Below are 21670 nucleotides of genomic sequence, written 5' to 3'. Positions count from 1 at the left end.
ACACCATTTCTAATACAAATGTATTAGTCTTATTCATCTATTCTTAGATAAATTTTTCCTTTTTCCTACTGAAATATAAAATATATAATCTTAGGCTTGTACTATAATTGTTAAAACTTATGTACCAAATTATACTGTCATTGTCTTTGTCTTGACCTTTTATGTTGTTGTAATTTGTGGAGCTTTTCTCCCCGGGCCTCCACTGAAAATGGACATATATCCAGCTGGACTAGCCCGGTCAACAAATGTAAAATAAAATAAAATAAAATAAAATAAATTGTGGGGGTGTCAACCAGCTGGTCCAAGGCATTTGCATTGACAAAATCAAGGATTCTCTGGGCATTTGTGTTTTGGCATGAGTAGTTCTTACAGTCTATGGTTGGATAGTTAAAGTTACCCAGGATCAGGAAAGAGGGTTGAATTTTGATAGATTCGAAGAGGTACAGATAGGTAGACTGGGCATCTTGAGTCAAAGTCAAAGGCACTCAAAAAGCATCCTACATTCCAGCACTTGCTCAGACTTAATAACAAGCACTAATATACCCTGACACTGATTGCCCAGCAGGGCAAGGCTCTTTATTTACCCCTCACCAACCAAGCGACTAAGCAGCTCACCCTACTATTCAGGCGTGACCAAAGGGTAATTTCAGGTGTACTCTCCAGTCCAGCTGGTGAATCTGGGTATCCTGAGGCAATGTTACAACTGCATCATATACACAGGCAGCCCTCTCCTCCTACCACAAAACACTAACATATGCGAGAGATGCAATTATACAGCCAAACTGGAAGCTAACATGTCTCCACCCAAGACTGGAACAGACAGTCAAGAGGAGAAGGTTAACACTTGCACCACACCTCCAGCCACACACAGACCTACTAAAACAGCACTGGCAAAAATACACATAAATACAAAAAAATCATACTTGGAGGCTCTAAATAAAAACCTGCAAAAGCATCAGAGACCTCCAAAGCAGACACCCAAACAACCTGCACCTCCCATCACAAACCAGACAACACATAAAACATAAAATCAGTGTGCTGCACAATCACAGCCCTTAAGGTGAAATAACATATCTAACACACTAGTAATAGTTGACAATATAGTCAGGCACACTGACGTCCCACTCACTAAGCTGGACAAGCAGAAGGTTACTTTTAGCTGCCTCTTGGGAGCCAGAATCCGCCACATAACACAAGAACTCAGGTCACTCCAGAACAAGTACAAATATGACTCTGTCATTGTTCATGTTGGTGTGAATGATCTGAGAAGTACCTCCCTGGATGACATGAAAAGAGACATGGAAGAGCTCTCTGATCATGCAGCCTAGGTTGGTATGACCTTGACCCTGAGTAGCATCCTGCCCTCACCAAGAATGATACCTCAGTATAAAGAAAAAATGAACCATTTCAACAATTGGCTAAGCTTCTGGTGTCATTCAAAGGGGATCCAGTGTCTGTAAGCCTGGAATGACATGCTCAACAAGCCATGTTGCTTCGCAAGTGACGGCTTGCACCTGTCACCGCTAGGCTTTCAAATATTGGCCAAGGCTCTTGCTGCCCCCATAGTGCCTTTTTTACGCAAGGTTCAAAAGTCAAACCCACCTTCATAAACAGCACAATTAACAAAAAACTGAGGATTGTGCTACTCTACACCAGGAGTTTAAATCTCAAAATGCACGCGCTCGAAGCACTCCTCAGTATGGAGAATGTCGACATCTGTGCAGTAACTGAAACCTGGTTCAAGGCTCCAGAGAGCATCCCTCACTGCCGGGCTACAACTCATACCACATGTTTCGGCCACAGAACATGGACCGAAACACAAAAGGAGGGGGTGTATCCATATTCATCAAGGATACCTACATCTCCAGGTTACTGGCGCAGCATGATACCTCTGAGATCATCCATGTGCAACTAACATCGGTCAAATCTGCAATGCAAATTGTGGCCTGTTACAGATCACCCTCCATGACCCAGGACCACCACTCCACCTTTCTGGAGACAATGGAAAACATGAAGGTCCTACCGAACACCCTGATATTGGGCAATTTCAATTACCCTACCATTCACTGGGAAAACTACTCAAGTACAATTTCACAGGCCCAGTGCTTCCTGAAATTCATCAACTCAAATGCCCTGGATCAACTGGTAAACCCCCCTACCAAAGGTGAAAACATACTGGAACTGGCCATCACCAACATGGGTGGCAGGTGTTCCACACCGGAGGTCAACCCATCACTGGTTAGATTAGACCATAAACTAATCACTCTGGATGTCCACAAACCACCACCACCCCCAACTAGGGAAACCACAGTAAAAAACTTTTCTAAAGCAAACTTCACCTTACTTAAGACAGAGGTGGTAATTTTCACAGCCCCTATGCTAAAGGATAATGCTGCCCAAGATGTAGAAACCTTTACAAATGCACTCTATGATCACCTACAAGGATGCATGGATCATGCCATCCCTAACAAAACCAAGACTCACTCCTCTAAGAGAAGGAAACCAGTTTGGTGGACCCCTGCCATAAAAACGCTATACAATAGAAGGAGGAAACTAGTTCAGAAGAAAAGCAAATCCCAAGAAGGAAAGGCATCCCTGATCAGTATCAGTAATAAACTAAGGTCTCTCATGAAATCATCGAAGGCTAACATCAAAAGAAAAATAGCCAAGGATTCAAAAGATAACCACAAAGCCTTCTTTTGCTATGTTAAGAATCTAAGTGGCATCTCGCAGATATGCACTGAACTAGTGCAAAATAGCACAACATATACTGAAACTACTGATATTGCCAACATTCTGGCAGATAGACTCAGTGCAAACTTCACCCCCCTCTCACTTCCAAAAGGGCCCACAACAATACCAGAAAAGTGTAGTGTCCCAGAAATCACAGATGCCCAGGTGAAAACAGCCCTTTCAAAAGCCAAAAACACAGCATCAGTGGGGCCAGATGGTGTCCCAGACTGCATCTTGCATAAATTACAGAATTAACTAACCCCCCACCTAAACACGCTGTTCAACCTCAGCCTCTTCACAGACTATGTGGCCATAGAATGGTGCACAGCAACGGTTATTCCTCTCCACAAAGGAGGTGCCAGAACTGACCCTAGTAACTATCGCCTCATAAACCTGACTAGCCTGGTCTGCAAGGCTATGGAGCGTATCATCATGGAACTCTTTAACAAAGACATTGGGAACCTCCAAACACTTGACTCGACCCTGTTTGGCTTTGTTAAGGGCAGATCATGCCTACTAAACCTGATTGACTTCTTTGAGACAGCCACCAAGGCCATAGATGAGGGAAAGGTGGTTCATACAGCCTACCTTGACCTCACCAAGGCTTTCAACACCATTTCCCACTTGGGTATTACAGAAAAACTCACCAGCCTGAACATAAACCCCTACATCACGAGATGGGTTGCCAACTGGCTTACAGACAGAACTCACACGGTAAGAATAGCTGGCTCCAGTTCTGACTCTAAACCAGTCACAAGTGGTGTCCCACAAGGCTCGGTCCTGGGACCCCTACTGTTCGACATATACTTCTCAGAAGTACAGGCAAACAAAGGAGGACCATGGCTAACCAAGTTCGCCGATGACTGCAAACTGGGAGCCATAATTGACTCTCTGGCTGACATGGACATCCTCCAAAAGGGCCTTACTGAGACAAACACCTGGTGTCAAAGCCATGGCCTCAAGCTAAATGCAAAAAAATGCATAGTCATCCCATTTGGGAAAAACAAAACACCCACAAATTACTACATAGGTGGCAGCCCCCTTAATACAGAAGAGGTAATAAGAGATCTGGGGAACCAGGTAGATAGCAATCTCTCCTTTGACAATCATATTGCCAAAGTAGTTAGGAAATCCTTCTATGTGGCCCATCTAATTACTAAAGGGTTCGCATCAAGAAATAAAAAGGTTATAGTGCCCCTCTACTCATCACTCATCAGACCCATCATAGAGTACAATGCCCCATTTGGGATGTTCCTCACAAGACACTTAAAACAGCTGGAAAGACCACATAAGTACCTCAACAAGAGGATTACTGGCCTCAAACTTATGTCCTATGCAGCCCGACTGAAAAAAACTCTGGCTGTACTCAGTGGCATATCGCTTACTGAGAGGTGATCTCTGCCTGACTTACAAAGCCATGTCCAACTCAGACCTGGTGGACATGCTCCACCTAAAGAAATTTAAGTCACTGCGAGCCACGTGCTCTAGTGAGCTAAACCTTGCCACAACAATAAATAGAACATGCTGGAGGGATAGATTCCTGTCACAGAGACTCCCCATGCTTTGGAACAAAATTCCAAACTACATTAGGCAGAGTCCCTCACTAACACTCTTCAAGAGAAACCTTGACGAGTGGATGAGTAACAGAAAATACCCCCCTGGGATCACTTCATTGGCTCTGCTTGATAGAGGATGAGCTAATTAATCAATGGGGCGGCGAAAGCCGACACACTCTGGCTAGGCTTATAAATGCCCTCAAGCAGATAGCCTAGTACCTACCTATGAACTATATGTTAGGGGTCTGTAGCTAGCTATGATATGAACGGGGGTCTTGTCAATGGTTAACTGCACCTGGAGTGTCTCCTGAGTGTCATATTGTTTGACCAGCCTGGAGGTGTGTATTTCTTTAATATATATTGCATCTCCACTTCCTTTTGCTTTGCTGCCCATGGTTTGGGGTCTGAATGTATGATAATGTGAGTAACCTGTTTTGGCTGCGATGCTCTCCGCAGCTTTCAACCAGGTTTCTGTAACTGTACAAATGTCAGCATCTTCCAGGGTTAAGAATGCTTGTAATGAGTGCAGTTTCATGTTTAGATCCTAGCGTTTAGCAGCATGACCTTTAATTTGCGTTTTGATGAAATTTTCATGTTGGTAGTTTTATCCTCATGGCATTGCCTAAAAAAGGCACTATGTGGGAGGCAAGACCCTTTGCTAGAAGCCTGAAGCCCAAGGGAGACAGATGCAGACCATCTCTGACAAAACATGGTGGCCTGTCGATCATGTCTTCCCAGGATATCAGGTACTGGATCCCCTTGGAATGACACCAGAAACTTAGCCAGTTGTTAAAGTCAATCATTTTCTATTTGTATTGAGGCATCATTCTGGGTGACTGTAGAATGGTAATTAAGGCTAGGAACATACCTGCCTGGGACATATATTCAGTGAGCTTGATCATGTCTCTCTTCATATAGTCCAGAGAGGTACATCTCAAATCATTCATGCCAACATGGACTATGACAGAGTCATAACTGTACCTGTTGATGCTGAGCGACTTGAGTGCATGGGTGATATGGCAGATTCTGGCACCTGACAAACAACTAACTGAGACTTTCTCCTTATCCAGCCTGGTGAGGGGCACATCTGTGTGTCTGACAATGGAGTGCCCTAATATGTTGGATTTATGTTTAGGGCTTACTGAGACACAGGTGTGTGGACTATGTGTGGTGTGGTGGGCAGTGCAGTTTGTGTGTGTTTTTGCCTTGGAGACCTCTTTTGTTTGGGTATGCTTTGTTGAGGACCTCTCCATATATGGGTGTGTGTTGTGTAGGTGTGGGTGGTGTTTGAGGTGTGGTGTTTGTGTTAACAACCTTTTCTGTGCAAGATATACTGGCTTGTGAGGGAGAGAGCATAGACTGTAGGTTCTTAATGTAATTGCATCTCTCACAAATTGTGATCCTAGGTGGTAGTAGTAAAGGGTTGTCTGTACACATAACACAGTTGATACACTGTCTCAGGATGCCCATATGAACCAGATAGGCAGGAGAAACTGTAGGAAATTGTCCATCCATATTTGTCAAAAACTGAGGGAAAGAAGCCAGAGAGAGCTAAGGGGGTAGAGGCCGGAAGGTCTAAGACCACAAGAGTGCTACTAAAGGAAAATTTGTAGTTTGAATGTGCAAACAAGCCCAAACCAGCTCAATTGTGGGGTTTACCACAAAAATAGAATATGCTAGTAACACAGAAATCTAGCCAATCCTGATAGCCTCTGCTTTCTTTACCAATAAGCTTGTGTCAGACAAGGTCCAGGCAACCCTGCTACTCTCACTAGCAAAGATGATAGTGATAGGCCCCTACCAACACAAGATGGCTGCCAGAAACACAGAAGGCTGTGAAGACTGGTAGAGAATGGTGAAGGCTACCAGCCTAGCCAGATAGAATTTGTACATAATCCTGTCATTTGTAAATGTGAATGTTGAACTACAGACTTCTTTTCTTAATACTGTGAAATGTTGTAAACTAAAGGCTTGTTGCCTTAAATGAAAAGAAATACTGCTACATGTGGAACCGGAAATAAATGTGACAACAGTGCACTCTACTGACCAAAGTAAAGCATGTGGAGACCATTTGAAGTAGACAGTGGTGCCAAAAAGTCTAGATGAAGAAATACTTTCTATTGTTTTAACCAAGAGTTAAATTGCTAGATTTAAACATGCAAATGTATTTTTATTGTTCTGTTCCTGATCAGCTGCAAGATAACAAAAGGAGGTATAAAAGAATGTAAGTGCAGTTTCTGTTAGCCTGGGAACTAAATCCAAATGATGTCATGTGTAGCCTGGGAACACCAGGAAGGTGTAAGAATGATGTCATGTTTATCAGAATTGCAATTTCAATTTAATCAGAGAAAATCAGAAGGCATTAAGCATTTTTGTGTTGAGCATCCAACTCAGCACTGCCTTATGCTCTCTTTATGTAAGTAGTATTGTAGCACTGTGTTTTCTCTTAGTAATAGCTAGAACTAGAAAGATTAGACTAAGTGTTTTTCTGTGATGTCATATTGTACTTCTGATTTATTTTAAGCATTTCTGTGTGATCTCTGAACTCTTGACTAGCACTGACTGTGTAGTAGAAAGTATTGTCTTGTGGTTTTAATTATTTATTATTAAATATTTTAAAACCTTTTAACTGTGGCTGGTTTGTGTAGTGATAAGTTAAGCTCTAAAGTACATTGCATATTTATCAAGTTTACTGTCTAAGTCATTCCAAATAAGCTGTGACTGATTAGTCACACTTACCAATTGGATAATAATAATGCACAGTAATAATTGGACACCTTTTTAAGGGCCTTTGAGTAGCTGATAAGTATTAGCTGGGTGATGGCATGTGGTGCTACCATATTGTCTGAGTAATAGGGGCAAACCTGGAGAACATGTGTCAGCCTTTCCCAGGAGGGTCTGTGTGGTTGAATAACCTCTTTTCAAAATGTGTGTGTGTGTGTGTGTGTGTGTGTGTGTGTGTGTGTGTGTGTGTGTGTGTGTGTGTGTGTGTGTGTCAGCTACTTGGGCAGGGACACGAAGCACTGGTTGGACAGAGAGGGTACTGGAGGTTTTAACTTGCCCAGCTAGGCTGAGATCTGGATCCTATAGCTGTGCCAGTGGGGAGTCTTATTGGGGACCTGGAGAGCAATGGAGCGACCAGCCCCAGACTGAATGTGACCTCTGTGTGTTCTTAAGAGAAATTGTACTTTACTGTGTGTATTTCTTATCCTTTCCTCATATATGAGACACCCTCTCTGGTGTTAGTGGTGAGGACTGAGGCTCCTTGATTGCTGGGCCAGGGCACGGGCATCACAAAGGCAAACACAAAACGGCTGCCAGAAAGACAGAAGGCAAAAACAATCAGCTCTGGATGCAGCAGACCTGTATCCAGACTATACTACTCGATTTAAGGGTTAAGAACACAGTATTGATTACATGGGTCAATATTACATCATCGAACACTTAAAAAAGTGAATGATGATTAATTGACCCCATGTAAGCGAAAGCTTACAATGTCAAAACCTCAGAAGAGTGATTTTTTGCAATTTTTTTGCAAGGGGAAAAAAATCGGTGTTCCAAAAAAAAAACAAAAAAAAAACTTTAAAATATTACATAATGTGGGGGGACTTCAATATCAACCCTACATAAATATACCAACTCCAAGATTGCACTACAGTGCTGAAAACAGCAAAGTAGCAGAAGCAGCCAAGCAAATTCTTTCCCAGGGAAAGAATTCACTTAAAAGCCTCTTCACTATTTTGCCTTTTCGTTCTTTTACATTTGATCAAGATGCATTCGACATAATGTGTCTTCGATCCCATAATAGGAGCCTGATTTCATCAGGTGAGTGTGTCAGGTTAGAGGGATGGCAACTGTGATTGCTTACATCAGGTGGTTTGCCTGGTTAGAGAGATGGCAACTGTGACTGTTTACATCAGGTGAGTGTGTCAGGTTATAAGGATGGCATCTGTAATTGCTTACATCAGGTGGATGTGTCAGTTTAGAGGTATGCCAACTGTGATTGCCTACATCAGGTGGGTGTGTCAGGGTAGACATACAAAGTGATACATTTAGGTCTGTCAGGTTTAGAAATGCAAGGAAGCAGTGCACAATAGGTTTCTGTTTCATTAACATCCAACCTCTTCTTCATGTTTTGCAAATTGTGTTTCCTCTGACAGGTTTATATATTATTTATTCTTAAAGAAAAAAAACAGAAAAAAATATATATTTGAAATGGGGGAAAGTAATCTATGACATATACACAGTGGAAAATGTTAGTACACATGAGATAGGTCTACATAGGCCTGCATTTCAACTGTCACTCCACTGCACCTTCAGAAAACAGGATGGGTGCCATATCCTCTTTGTCACACAAACAGCTTTGCACCAAACAACTGATGTCATTCTTCACACAACCAGCTACAACAGAATGTACACTGACATCAAACCATAGAACTGTTATTTTCACTGATGTATTATGGTATTTTGATGTAAGTCCACCTGGCGAACACACAGCCTGTTATGATTATCATTTGCATATTTACAGTTCTGTCTTATCTTTATGTTTCCTGTTCATTCATCAGTTATCTGTCCAGTACTCTGAGAGTTGCAGTGCTATATCATTGGCCATAAAATGTGTGAGGATATTAACTGGCAATAATATGACATGCATTTGCCAACAACTAAAGGCCATGTTGGAGGGAACAAACAAATATAGGCTGTTCTTTTGTGGGGGAGAACAAAGGTGACTTACTCTTATGCCACATACAAGGGTACAACTGTTCTGTTGAGGGGGGGGTCAAATCTGAGTTACTGTTATGGCACATACAAGCACAGACTGTTGTTGTGCTGCAAGCAAAGGTGGGTTGCTGTTATGGCACAACCAAGAACCTGCTGCTCATTACTTATCTTGTTTTGCATCCTGCCTGTTGTTTGATCATGTGAGGGTTGTGAAGTCAGAAACTGCAATGTGTATCATTACTTTCTAACGTCTCTCTTCAATGATATTCTAGTACAAAATTATGGTGCTAAACTAATTTCATGCAGTGATCATCAGTACATTTGAGAGGTATGACTGTGTGGATCTTTGATACCTGAGGCCTGCTACTTACTAGTGGAGAAATATGTCAAATAAGCATCTGCTGTCACATGTTACGGTAATGTTTGTACAAATCTCCCACCTTGTACTTGCTTACTGTAACAACTGATGAAATACAAGGATATGCCATAATATTATTAAGCAATACACTCCAGGTTCAGGACTTACCTTGTAAATGCAGCAGTTGCCACAGTGTTAGTCCAGGGCTGACTCTGTCTGATGCAAGCAGTACACAGACAATACATGGGGAGGTAAAGGTTGTGTAAGTTGCCTGGCTTCAATGCTACTATATGTATGTGAGTAGGAGGAAGGTTTATTTCCCCTAGGTGGTGAGTGAGTGTGCTATGCTTTGTCGCTTAGCCAGTGCAAGAGCATATTGAGCATGTTTATGTCTGCCTACACCCACAGCAGCTTGGGGTTCCCGCTCAGAATCCTCATAGACCTGTGGCTGTGGTGACCTTGACTTTGGTGGTGGGATGTGTCCCCCTTCCCCTTGCTGATCCTACTGCAGCTGTTCCCTCAGAATTATGTTGTGTAGCATGGCACATACTATGATGATTTTCATACATGTCTGTGGATTGTACTGCAGGGCTCCCCCAGATGGAGCTAGGCTTTGGAACTGTCACTTCAATAGGCAAAACACATGCTGTATGACATTTCTGATTTGAGCATGTGCAACGTTATGGCGTTCTTCCATGGGTGGGTGTGCATTTCTGATGGGTGTCATCAGCCACGGTTCTAGTGCATAGTCTGCGTCCCCCACTAGATGACCCTCTGGGATATCCCCCTATAGCAAACATCTGGTACAGATGAGAGGTGTGCCAGATATGTGAGTTGTGATAACTGTCAGGGTTGCAAGCACACACATTAAAGATGATTGCCTTGGCATTACTCATGGCTTGGCAACTGATAGAGTGGTAGCCCTTTCTGTTAATGTAGAGCTTACCCTGTTCTCCAGGTGGTCCCTTCATTTCTACATGAGTACAATCTATGTCACCCAGTACTGCAGGGTAGTGTGATACCTGCTACAGCTGTTGCATTTTTCTGGCCATCTCCTCAGAAATACTGGAAAAATATATGTACTCACTGTCATGTTGGAGCATAGCATCCAGGAATTGGTGGAGAATCCCAGATGGTGATGTCTGTGACACCCACAGCATGTCCCCTGTTGGTCTCTGAAAGGTATCTGTAGCTAATATTTTAAGGACTACACATACCTTAGTCTCCACTGGGATGGGTTCCCCATGGTTGGCTCTGGCTCCAAGTTAAGGGCTCCAGATGTTGCAGACTTCCTGTACTAGTCCCTGTCCACCCTGTAGCACTCTACAATTTCCACATCTTGTAGGTTGTGATAAGTTAAATATGGCCTGACAACTCTTCTCCTTCTCAGCTTAGGCCTTTTGGCAGCAGCAACAGCATTGGCTTTAGCCTCTTGCACATACAAATGGATTAAAGCAGCAGCAGGCCATAACATTCTGTATGTGTTGACTTTCCATGTCTGAACTCCAAAAGTTTGACATCTGCAGGAGAAACCAGCATGGAGTCTACATGGATGCTTTATACCTTGTTGAATAGCTCCACTTTGCTGGATTGGTTGATTAGCATACAGTTCAGCTACTTATGCTATAATTTGCATTTTTGAAACACAGACAAAGATAGGTGCAATCTATTAGTATTCTACACCATTATATAAAAGCCAAATGTGTAGCGATCCAAAATGATGGTGAGGAGAGTTGCATATGTTTGGAAGACTGTAAAAATGTTTTTTCTTCAGAATATATCTGTAGGGAGGAGTACTAAACTTCAACAGGTATGATCTCCTTTTATCACCTACATAGTGCATAAACTGGAATGTATTTAACACTAGTGTAAAGCAAAGGCTTTTACATTTTTATCTGTATGCATTAGTTAGAAGTGTACTGATGTCATAGACCTGTTTGTCAAGCCACTTCAGAAGTGCATGTGATTGACAATACATGAAAATGAAATGCTGTGTGATAAATATGTACAAATGTGTCACAGACAGGTCATTTGATAGTACTTTTAGCATTTCAAAGACATTTTGTTAGCAAAATGTGTCATTTGCCTGTTGTTTTTTGGGGGGAAAGGATGAGTTGCTGTTGTGGCACAAACAAGAATAGACTGTTCTTTTGAGGGGGGGCAAAGGTGACTTCCTGGCAGAAACAAGGACATGTTGCTCTTGTTACTCTCCTTGTTTTGCATCCTGCCTGTTGTGACTATTTCATATCTCTGGACTGCTTTATGTTTCTCCCGTGTGTAATACTAACTGTCTACCTTTTCTTTTTTATCTGAAAACCATTTTTTGTAGCTACATGATACTTATATGTATTATACCTCTATTGTCTTTTAGGACACCTACATGTATTTCACTCAGGTGTGTCAATCTAGCATAGCTGATGGGTTTTGGCAACATTTTACTTTTCTCCTTGAAAGTGGATAGGGAGATATGGTGCATAGGATGCAAATATGGTGGCAGATTGCTCATGAAGTCAGTACTGTGCTTGGTCACAGTAGCATACAAACAGGTACACTACAGGGCCACTGACATGATAACTTCTGCAAGGAGGCAAGCAGCTGCAGTGGTCCCTGACCAAATGGTTACCAGAGTAGAGCCTACTAGGGAACCACCACTAACCCCCAGTGAAGAGTTCCTGGCCAATCTGACAGATACAGACAGATCCCAGGAGAGTGCTGTACAGCATGTCCTGGATGTGGGACCAACACCTTCCGAGATAGTAAGCATGTCCCTGGAGGAGCTTCCAAGTAAGCTTTGATATCTCAGCAATTGAATACTGTTGTCAGCTATGTTCTTTTGCAAAGTACAATTAAGGCACATATACAGGGGTAAATGTATTACCCCTGTGTTACTGTTAATTGTGATGATGTTACCCTTACCTCTTGCTTAACTTCTTCTAGGACCATCTGGAGTACAGTGCAATATGTCTTCTGCAGATGAAAAGCCGTTTTTTATATCAGTAGTGCTGAACAATTGAAAGAAATATTGTAGTTTGCGATTTTGATCGGATGCCTGTTGTGTGCATTGCTGTACTTTCTGTAATAGTAGCAGCACTGTTAGTTTGTTAGCATATATTGCACTACAGTACTGCAGATGTTAATGTAGTCCTGTGTTTCATGCTTTTTGTCACAGGTGCTAATCAGAGTGGAAGTGTAGACCCTGTGCCACCCAATGACAGTGGATTGGCAGACTTTGATGATGATGGTGGCCAAACTGAGGTACAGTTGTGGGGTGCAGAGGTTGAATATGACACAAAGGTTGACATGCTGCCATCCCCTGCATTTCCGTCGGACACAGCCAGTAGGCCTACACCAACCCAATCCACTGAGGCCACAGATATTGGAAAGGTGGAGGGTGAAGACACTGATCAAGGATGTATGGTTACTGTAGATTAATTGCCTATTGAGTCTGTCCATAGCTGATGTGTGGGCAAGGTGCCACACAGGAGGATTGATAGGGGTGCTTGGAGAGCATCTGCTGTCCCTTCTCCACCTGGTGCAGGTGTCAGCTCCCATTTTCTGGATGTGGCACGGTCTGACATTAATGACTGTCTCCACTGTGTTGCTGATTCACTGCATTGGATGAATGACACATTGAAACAAGGGGTGTCTGTGATGGACCGAGGGGTGGCTGTCATGGAACAAGCAGTGTCTGTGATGGAACATCTGCTGGGAGGGGAACAGCATTCTCATGGCCATAGGTCAGCGACATTATCTGGTGTCAGCCAACATGGCAGTGACCGATCAAGCTTCCATAGTGGCAGTACTTCCACTGCTCTGTCAGTGAGTCTACTGTCCACACCTAGATGTGGCAGGACATGGGATCATGGTCCTGTATGTCTACTTATAGGGAGTTCATCCAGCAGACATCATTCAAGTTTAGGTAGCAGCACTGTATATGAACATGGGAGTGGGTGTGGCAGTGCAACTCACGGCAGAACCAGTTTTCATCACTGGGGATGAACTGCCACCACTAACATGCATGGCTCACACCTGTCCAACAGACCAAGATGTAGAGCTAGCATAGAGCTTTGGTGTGTTCATGCAGATACTCACACACCAATTTCACCTGGAGGATCACTACAGACACACACACACACACACAACACTTACTCAGTTTATCTCACTAGCCAACAATGTCTGCCTTATTCTCCTTCCTACTCACACACACTCACTGACCTTTTATGTCAGCCTAGGCTTCCTGACCTCCTCACAGCACCCTGTATAAGTAATGATAACTGTGCTGTATCCCTGCTTTCTATCTTTTGGAGTCATGGTTACAAAAGCTAAGTTTGATGTGCATAGCTAACTTAATACTTCATATATCTGCATTTGTGTTATTGAACTGGTCATTGTACCTTTGACTTATATTGGCCTTTGAAATTTAGACAGTTGATAGCATCAGACTTTCACAATATTATAGTGAATGCTTTTGTAAGGGTGTTGATGTCAGAAACTTCAACATGTATCATTACTTTCTAACGTTTCTCTTTCACGATCTTCCAGGAAAAATGTATGGTGCACATTGTGACAGGTCCCTTACATCCGGGCAAGCAATCAAGGAGCCTTAATCTTCACCACTGAAATTGGTGAGGGACAGTCATTAAGAGCAAAGATGATGTCACACAGTATTTCCAGATGTAGTCTTCTGAACCAAACACAATTTCCCTTAATAGCCCACAAGGAACACTCTCCACACATGGTGCCAGACCCTCTCCAGGCCCACTCAAACTACATACTGATCACTTCAGCGTTCTGTGTCCCTTTTCCCAGTAGCTGACACACACAATTGAATATTTCAGTTTTCACACATGCACACACATACACCCCTGGGAAAAAGCTAGCACAGATTTACTAGCCATGCCCCTTTCTATCCAGACTCTGAGGTAATTAAGCTGTCACAGTCAGCTACTTTAAGGCTCTTACAAAGGGTACCTGGTTATACTGTGCAAAATTAATTTTAATACTAATAGTGGAGTGTGACCAAGGCAGCAAGGCTTTAGGGATCGGCCAGTGTCACTGAAATATGCATAAGAACTCTCAATATTTTTAAAGTATTCTCTAAAGGACCAGCCACAATAAAAGGTATTTAAATATTTAATAAATAATAAACAGTAAACAGGAGAATACCAAATACAATGAAGTACAGTAAACAACAGAGTTTCAGCCACAGGAGTTTTCAAACATAATGCAATTGGACAGTTTCTCACAGATGTATAGAAAAATACTACTAAACTATTCTCGCTAGATGTCTTTATAGGTCCATAGGTTCATAGGTTGATACTAGGCTATCTGCTCTAGGGCATTTACAAGCCTAGCCAGAGTGTCTTTGGCTTTCGCCACCCTTCTTAGATTAGTTGACTGTGCCTCTGTATAGTAGGTCACAGAAGATAGCCCATTTAAGGTTAGTTTACCGTGCCTCTGTCTAGCAGTGACACAGAAGAGATCCCAGGGGTAAATTTATGATCTTCCATCCAAACATCAAGATTCTTCTTGAAGAGGGTCATTGAGGGGCTCTGTCTGACATGGATTGGGATTTTGTTCCAGAGTGAGGGGAGCCTCTGGGATATGAATCTGTCCCTCCAGCATGTTCTATTTATTTCTGTGCTGAGGTTTAAGTCACTAGAGCGTGTAGTTCTGATGGATTTGGATTTCTTGAGGTGGAGCATGTCCATTAATTCTGCGTTGGGCATGGCTTTATACGTCAGGCACAGATCGCCTCTGAGTAGGCGGTAAGCAAATGTATATTAGGTTGTTTTGCTGTAACTGATCAAATGTGAATGTTTTATCTCAATAAAGAATAACAGTTCCCTGACTACTTACTAGAGCAAGGCAATATGATGTGTACTGAGTGTGTTATCACAGCAAAAGCCAGCTGATGACTGTTTGTAATGTATGTCTGTGTAAATGTGTGAGATATCTTTTCTGGCAGAAATCTTAGTTTCATAGTATAGTACCAGGCTATCTGCCCTGGGGCATTTGTAAGCCTAGCCATAGTGATGTGGCTTTTGCCACCCCATGAAATGGTACAAAAATGTACAGAATAAATCTAGAATACTGTGCCTCTGTCTAGTAGTGACACAGTGAAGGTCCCCTTATATAATAGAATTAGTTTACTGTGCCCCTGTCTAGCAGTGACACAGATGTGACCCCTGGGGTAAACTTACAATCTCCCATCCACTCATCAAGATTTCTCTTGAAGAGAGTCAGTGAGGGGCTCTGCCTAATATGAACTGGGATCCTGTTCCAAAGCATGGGAAGCCTCTGGGTTATGAATCTATCCCTCCAGCATGTCCTATTCATATATGTGCTGAGGTTTAAATCTTTAGCTCTCGTGGTCCTGATGGATTTGGATTTTTTGAGGTGGAGCATGTCCATCAGATCCTGATTGGACATTGCCTTGTATGTCAGGCAGAGATCACCTCTGAGCAGGCGGTATGCTACTGAATAGAGCTGAAGTTTCTTTAGTCTGGCAGAATAAGACATATGTTGGAGACCCTTGATCCTTTTGGTGAGGTACTTTTGTGGTCTCTCCAGCTGTTGCAAGTGCAGGGTGAGGTACATATCAAATGGGGCATTGTACTCAATCATGGGTCTGATGAGGGAGAAATATAGGGGTATAATGACATCCTTGGATCTGGATGTGAAACCCTTCATGATGAGGTGTGCAAGGTAGAATGTTTTTCTAACCACTTTGGCAACGTGGGTGTCAAATGAGAGGTCGCTGTCTACTTGGGTCCCTAGGTCTCTGATTACTTTTTCCGTACTCAATGGGTTGCTGTCTATGAGATAATTTGTGGGTACTTTGTTTTTTCCAAAAGGGATGACTATACATTTTTTGGCATTTAGTTTAAGGCCGTGACTACGGCACCAGTTGTCCGTTTCAGTGAGGCCTTTTTGTAGGATGTGTGTATCTGCTGGTGTATCGACTATAGCGCCTAGTTTGCAGTCATCTGCGAACTTTGTCAGCCACAGCCCTCCCATGTTTGCTTTAACATTTGAGAAATAAATGCCGAACAAGAGGGGTCCCAGGACAGATCCCTGTGGGACACCACTTGTGACTGGCTTTGAGTCTGACATTGCTCCAGTGATTTTAACTTTATGGGTTCTGTCCTTTAGCCAGTTTGCAACCCATCTAGTGACATAAGGGTTTACTTTTAAGCTGTTTAGCTTATCTATGATGCCTGAGTGGGGTATTGTGTCGAAGGCCTTAGCCAAGTCCAGGTATGCTGTATGGACTGCTTTGCCCTCATCAATGGCTCTAGTGACTGTTTCTAAAAAGTCAACCAGGTTTAAAAGGCAGGATCTGCCCTTCACAAAGCCGAACTGGGTGGGGTCAAGTGTCTGTAGGTCCCCTATGTCTCCGTTTATGAGTTCCATAATGATTCTTTCCATAGCTTTGCAGACCAGGATAGTCAAGCTTATGGGGCGGTAGTTTCCAGGGTCTGTAGAGGCACCCCCCTTGTGGAGTGGGACCACTGTTGCTGTACGCCAGTGTTCAGGTACATATCCAGTAAGGCTAAGGTTAAATAGCATTTTATGTGTGGGTTTAGCTCCTCTTGGAGTTCACGTAACACGCACCCTGGGATACCGTCAGGTCCCATTGATGCTGTGTTTTTTGCTTTGTTTAGGGCGGTTCTCACTTGGACATCTGAGATGACAGGGAGATTACATTCAGCTGGGATAAGTATTTCTTCTTTGTTGGTGAAGGAGGCGAAATTTGCACTGAACCTGTCAGCCAGAATGTTAGCAATATCTGTGGGTTCAGTGTATTTTTGTTGTTGTGAACCAACTCTGAGCATATCTGAGGGTTTCCAGGTTTCTAACATAGCTGAAGAAGGCTTTGTGGTTATCTTTAGTGTCCTTAGCGATTTTTCTCTCAAAGTTTGCTTTGGATGTTTTATGAGAGAACATAGTTTTCTGCTAATGTTGATCAGAGATGTCTTCCCTTCATGGGATTTTGCTCTGACGTGCAGTAGCTTCCTTCTTTTGTTATACAATTTGTTTATGGCTGAGGTCCACCAGACAGGACGCTTACATTTGGTGGAGAGGGACTTGGATTTGTTTGGGATTGCATGATCCATGCATTCTTGGAGATGTCCATAGAAAGCATTTGTGAAGGATTCGGCATTGTGGGATGTGGTATCCACTGGCACAGTGGGCTTAAAGGATACCATCTCAGTCTTAAGAAGAGTGAAGTCTGCTTTTGAGAAGTTTTTCACTGTGGTCTTCTGTGCTGGGGGATTCAGATCCGAGCTGTCAGATTCTGTGGTGCTGGGGGGGTTCCAGAGAATGATGCAAGGCAATATGTGTACTGAGTGTGTTATCACAGCAAAACCCAGCTGATGACTGTCTGTAATGTATGTCTGTGTAAATGTGTGAGATATCTTTTCTGGCAGAAATCTTTCTGTCAGATTATGTGGTACTGGGGGGTTCCAGAGAATGAAGTTAGAGGATTACATCACCTTTTGTCACCTGACTCTGATACAAAACAGGCCGAGCTTTTCTACGATCTGTGGAAGCATCTGAAATCTATTAAACAATTTCAAATTTTCCATCCTTCTTGGGTTCTCTGATAAAACATTCACATTTGATCAGTTACAGCAATACAACCTAATATACATTTTTACAATTGTAAGACAGATAACTTTACAAATATATTTTTAACACCAGCATCTGTACAAATCAGAGAGGTAATCAAATGGCATAAATTTCTTTTTACAAAACCCCAGCTGGCTGTGATGCCATGTACACATGTACTACTCTACTCTCCCTGGCACAGATGACAATACCTGTAACATCACACACCATCATAAGTCACGGTTTATATTCAGATCTTAGGATTGTATGACAGTATTGGAGTCAAACCTCAGCAGAACAGTAATATAGTACAATGATCTCTTTTGTATATACCTCTACATACACATGCAGCTGCTGAATAGACCACATGGCTTTCTCAGGAAGATAATACAGGGCTACAAATCATGCCCTAAGGTAAAAGGCTCTCTGTAATGTCAAGCACAAGCATGCACAAGCACACAGACACACAGTTGACTGCAGTGAGAATACAACCCCTACCTATCTAAGCACACATACTTCAGAACACAGTACTTAATCCAACTGCCATGGTACAAAGCTGAGTTTTGCAAGACTGCGGCTGAACTTATAGTTCATTACATCAGCAGCCCTTGTGTGTGACAAGATGTTGGCAGGCCTGCATAGGTTCATAGCTTAACAGTTTCATGCAAGGCTACTATCATAATGGCCCTATGTTTAAAGGTTCATAGGAACTTACTAGGCTAATGGCCTTAGGGCCTTGTCTAGCCTATCCAATTTGTAACATTGTCCCTTATAGACCAAGATATGTAGTCTATATATATTTGCAAAGCCATGATCAGCATTGGTTGATCATATCTATGAGTGACATAGGTGAAATCCCCGGGGCAAATATACAATTGTCCATGCAGTTGTCCTAGTTACCCTTAAATAAGATCATTGAGGAGCTCAGTTTCATGTGAATTGGGAGCTTGCTGCATAGGAGTGGCAGTCTTTGGGAGACATATCTGTCTCTCCAGCATGTCTTGCTGATGTCGCAGCCTAGGTTAAGTTCCCTAGAGTGAGTGAGTCTTGTCCCATGTGATTTGGGGAGGTGCAGTATTTCCTTAAAGGCAGGGTTTGAGACTGCTCTGTGGGCCAGTCACAAGTCACATCTCAGCAGCCTGTAGGATACAGAGTACATTGACAGGGTTTCAGTACTTCCATGTAGGTCATGTTTTGGAGGCCCTGGATTTTCTTAGAAAGAAACATCTGAGGTCTCTCCAACTGCTGCAGGTGTCAGGTGATGTACATGCAAAAGGGAGCATTGTACTCTTTTACTGGTCTGGATAGGGATGAGTAAAGTTGAGTGATAAAATCCTTAGTCTTGGATACTATGCCTTCACTTATGAGGTATGCAACATAAAGGGCATTCATTACCACTGTGGACATGTGATGATCAAAGGTGAGGTTGCCATCAACCTGCATTCCCAAATCTCTCACCATTGGGTTAGAACATGAGGGGTATTACTAATAGTGTAATTAGCACAGACTTCCCCTTTGCCAAAAGGGATAATAGTGCATTCATTTGGGTGAAATTTAGGTCTGTGGCTTTGGCAACAATCATTCATGTATGTAAGCACATTTTGTAGTATGCTGACATTGGGAATTCAATGATTGCCCACAATTTGTCATTATCAGCAAACTTGTTGAGCCACAGGCCATCTTTATTCCCCTGATTTTTGGAGGAATACATTCCAAACAGTAGGGGGCCCAGCAGAGACCCTTGTGGGACACCACTGTTAACAGGTCTGCTGGTAGAGGTGGAAGTCTCACCTATGACTGTATGCATTCTGTTGGTGAGCCAGTTGGCTACCCATCTAATGATGTATGTGTTAATCCCCAGGTGGGTGAGATCTGCAATGCCTCAGTGGGGGATTGCATCAAAGACATTGGGCAGATCAAGATAGGCAGTTTGTAATGATTTGACTTAATCATGGCCTTTGGTGACACTATCAAAGAATTCTACTAGGTTTAACAGGCATGATCTGCCCTTGACAAATCCAAATCGGATAGAGTAAAGAGTTTGAAGGTCACCAATGTCCTTGTTGATAAGGTGCAAGATGATTCTCTCCATGGCCTTACAGAGAGGTTTGGTCAGGCTTATGGGTGTATAATACCTGTGCTGGTTGAGGGTCTCCTCCTGTGCAAGGGTATTACAGTTGCTGTTTTCCACTCTGCTGGGAAATATCCAGTACTTAGACTGTGGTTGAAGAGAGTACCCAGTGGTTCTGCTAACTCTTGCTTTACACTGTTTAGTAAGCAGCGTGGGATGTTATCCAGTCCCATAGAGGCTGTGTTTTTGGCATTGATGAGTGTGGTTAGGACCAGTTATTTTGAGATAATAGGTAGAGAAATGTTGGCAGGTCTGCTGCGGGGTATGATCAGTGGAGCCAGGGTGTGAAATTGTTGCCACACCTTTGTGCTAACAGGTTGACCGTATCTTTTGGTTTAGTATGCGAGGTACTGTCCACTCTGAATTTGGTGCAATTCTGAGCCTTCTATTTTACATTACAGCCATCGCTAAAGACTGCCTTGTGATTGTCCTTAGCTATGGATGTTAATTTAGCTGAGACTGTTATCTGTTCTTTCTGGACATCCATTTCTTTCTCATGTTGTATAATCCATTTATGCTACATGTCTACCATCGTGGATTTTTTTCCATGAGCAAGTTTTGATCCATTTTGGTACAGCTAAGGCTATACACTTGTAAAGCTGTTTATACAGTCCATTTGTGTACACCTCCATATATGAGTCTTTACTGTCAGTGGTAGCACTAGATTTGAAACTATATATGCCATCACTTAGGAGGCTATAATTTGCTTTGCAGAGTATTTTTCACCTTTTGGATCCTGAGGTGGGGTCAAGTACGATTGTTACATTGAACGTGACAGATTTATGTTTTGACATTACCACTGAGAGTTTCACACATGGGGTAGTGCAGCAATTTTCCATGTTGGTGAGTTCTAGGTCAGGGGCATTCAAGGCCCTTGTGACTGTGCAGACTAACTGTTCTAGAACCTTTGTGTTTACAAAGTGCAAGAACCTGAGGGAGAGTGTGTTTGTGCTCTTAATATGCATCTCAAACAGTGGAAAGATAGCTACAGTGACCCATGCCTAGGGTATTTGGCTGTATTTATGAGTGACTCATGTAGGTCCATGAAGGTACTGTTTGGTTTTCATGGTTCATGTTGGTGGACCTGCAGCTAATAATGATGTGGAAGGAGATTTCTCCTACAGTTAGTTATACTTGTAGTAAGTGTGTTACTGCTGAACCACTCTTGAGGTGTAATTGTGTTTTATGAAGATGTATACATCTCTTCCTTTGGGTCATTCATATTCCTTTTGCTGCCTGAATGTGTGGAAGGCATTATAGATTTTCATGGCTGGAGTACTCTCTGTGGCCCTAAACCATGTCTCTGTGGCTGCACAAACATTGACAGTTTTCCAAGTAAGAAGTGTCTCAGTTGAGTGTAGTTTCTGATTTAGACTCTTGGTATTAAGCAGCATAACCCTGAGTTTGTCTGTTGAGGATATTTTTATGTCAGGAAGCTTGTTCTTATGACATTGCCTAAAAAAATTCACTATATGTAAGGCACATACCTTGACCAGTAAACAAAAGGCAAGAGGTGACAGGTGAAGACCATCCCTGGCAAAGCAGCATAGTCTG

This window comes from Protopterus annectens, chromosome 5.part0, assembly GCF_019279795.1.
Source record: "Protopterus annectens isolate FY-2018-M chromosome 5.part0, PAN1.0, whole genome shotgun sequence".
NCBI lineage: Eukaryota > Metazoa > Chordata > Ceratodontiformes > Protopteridae > Protopterus > Protopterus annectens.
The sequence above is the reverse complement of the archived record's forward strand: the minus strand, read 5'-3'. Positions refer to the sequence as shown.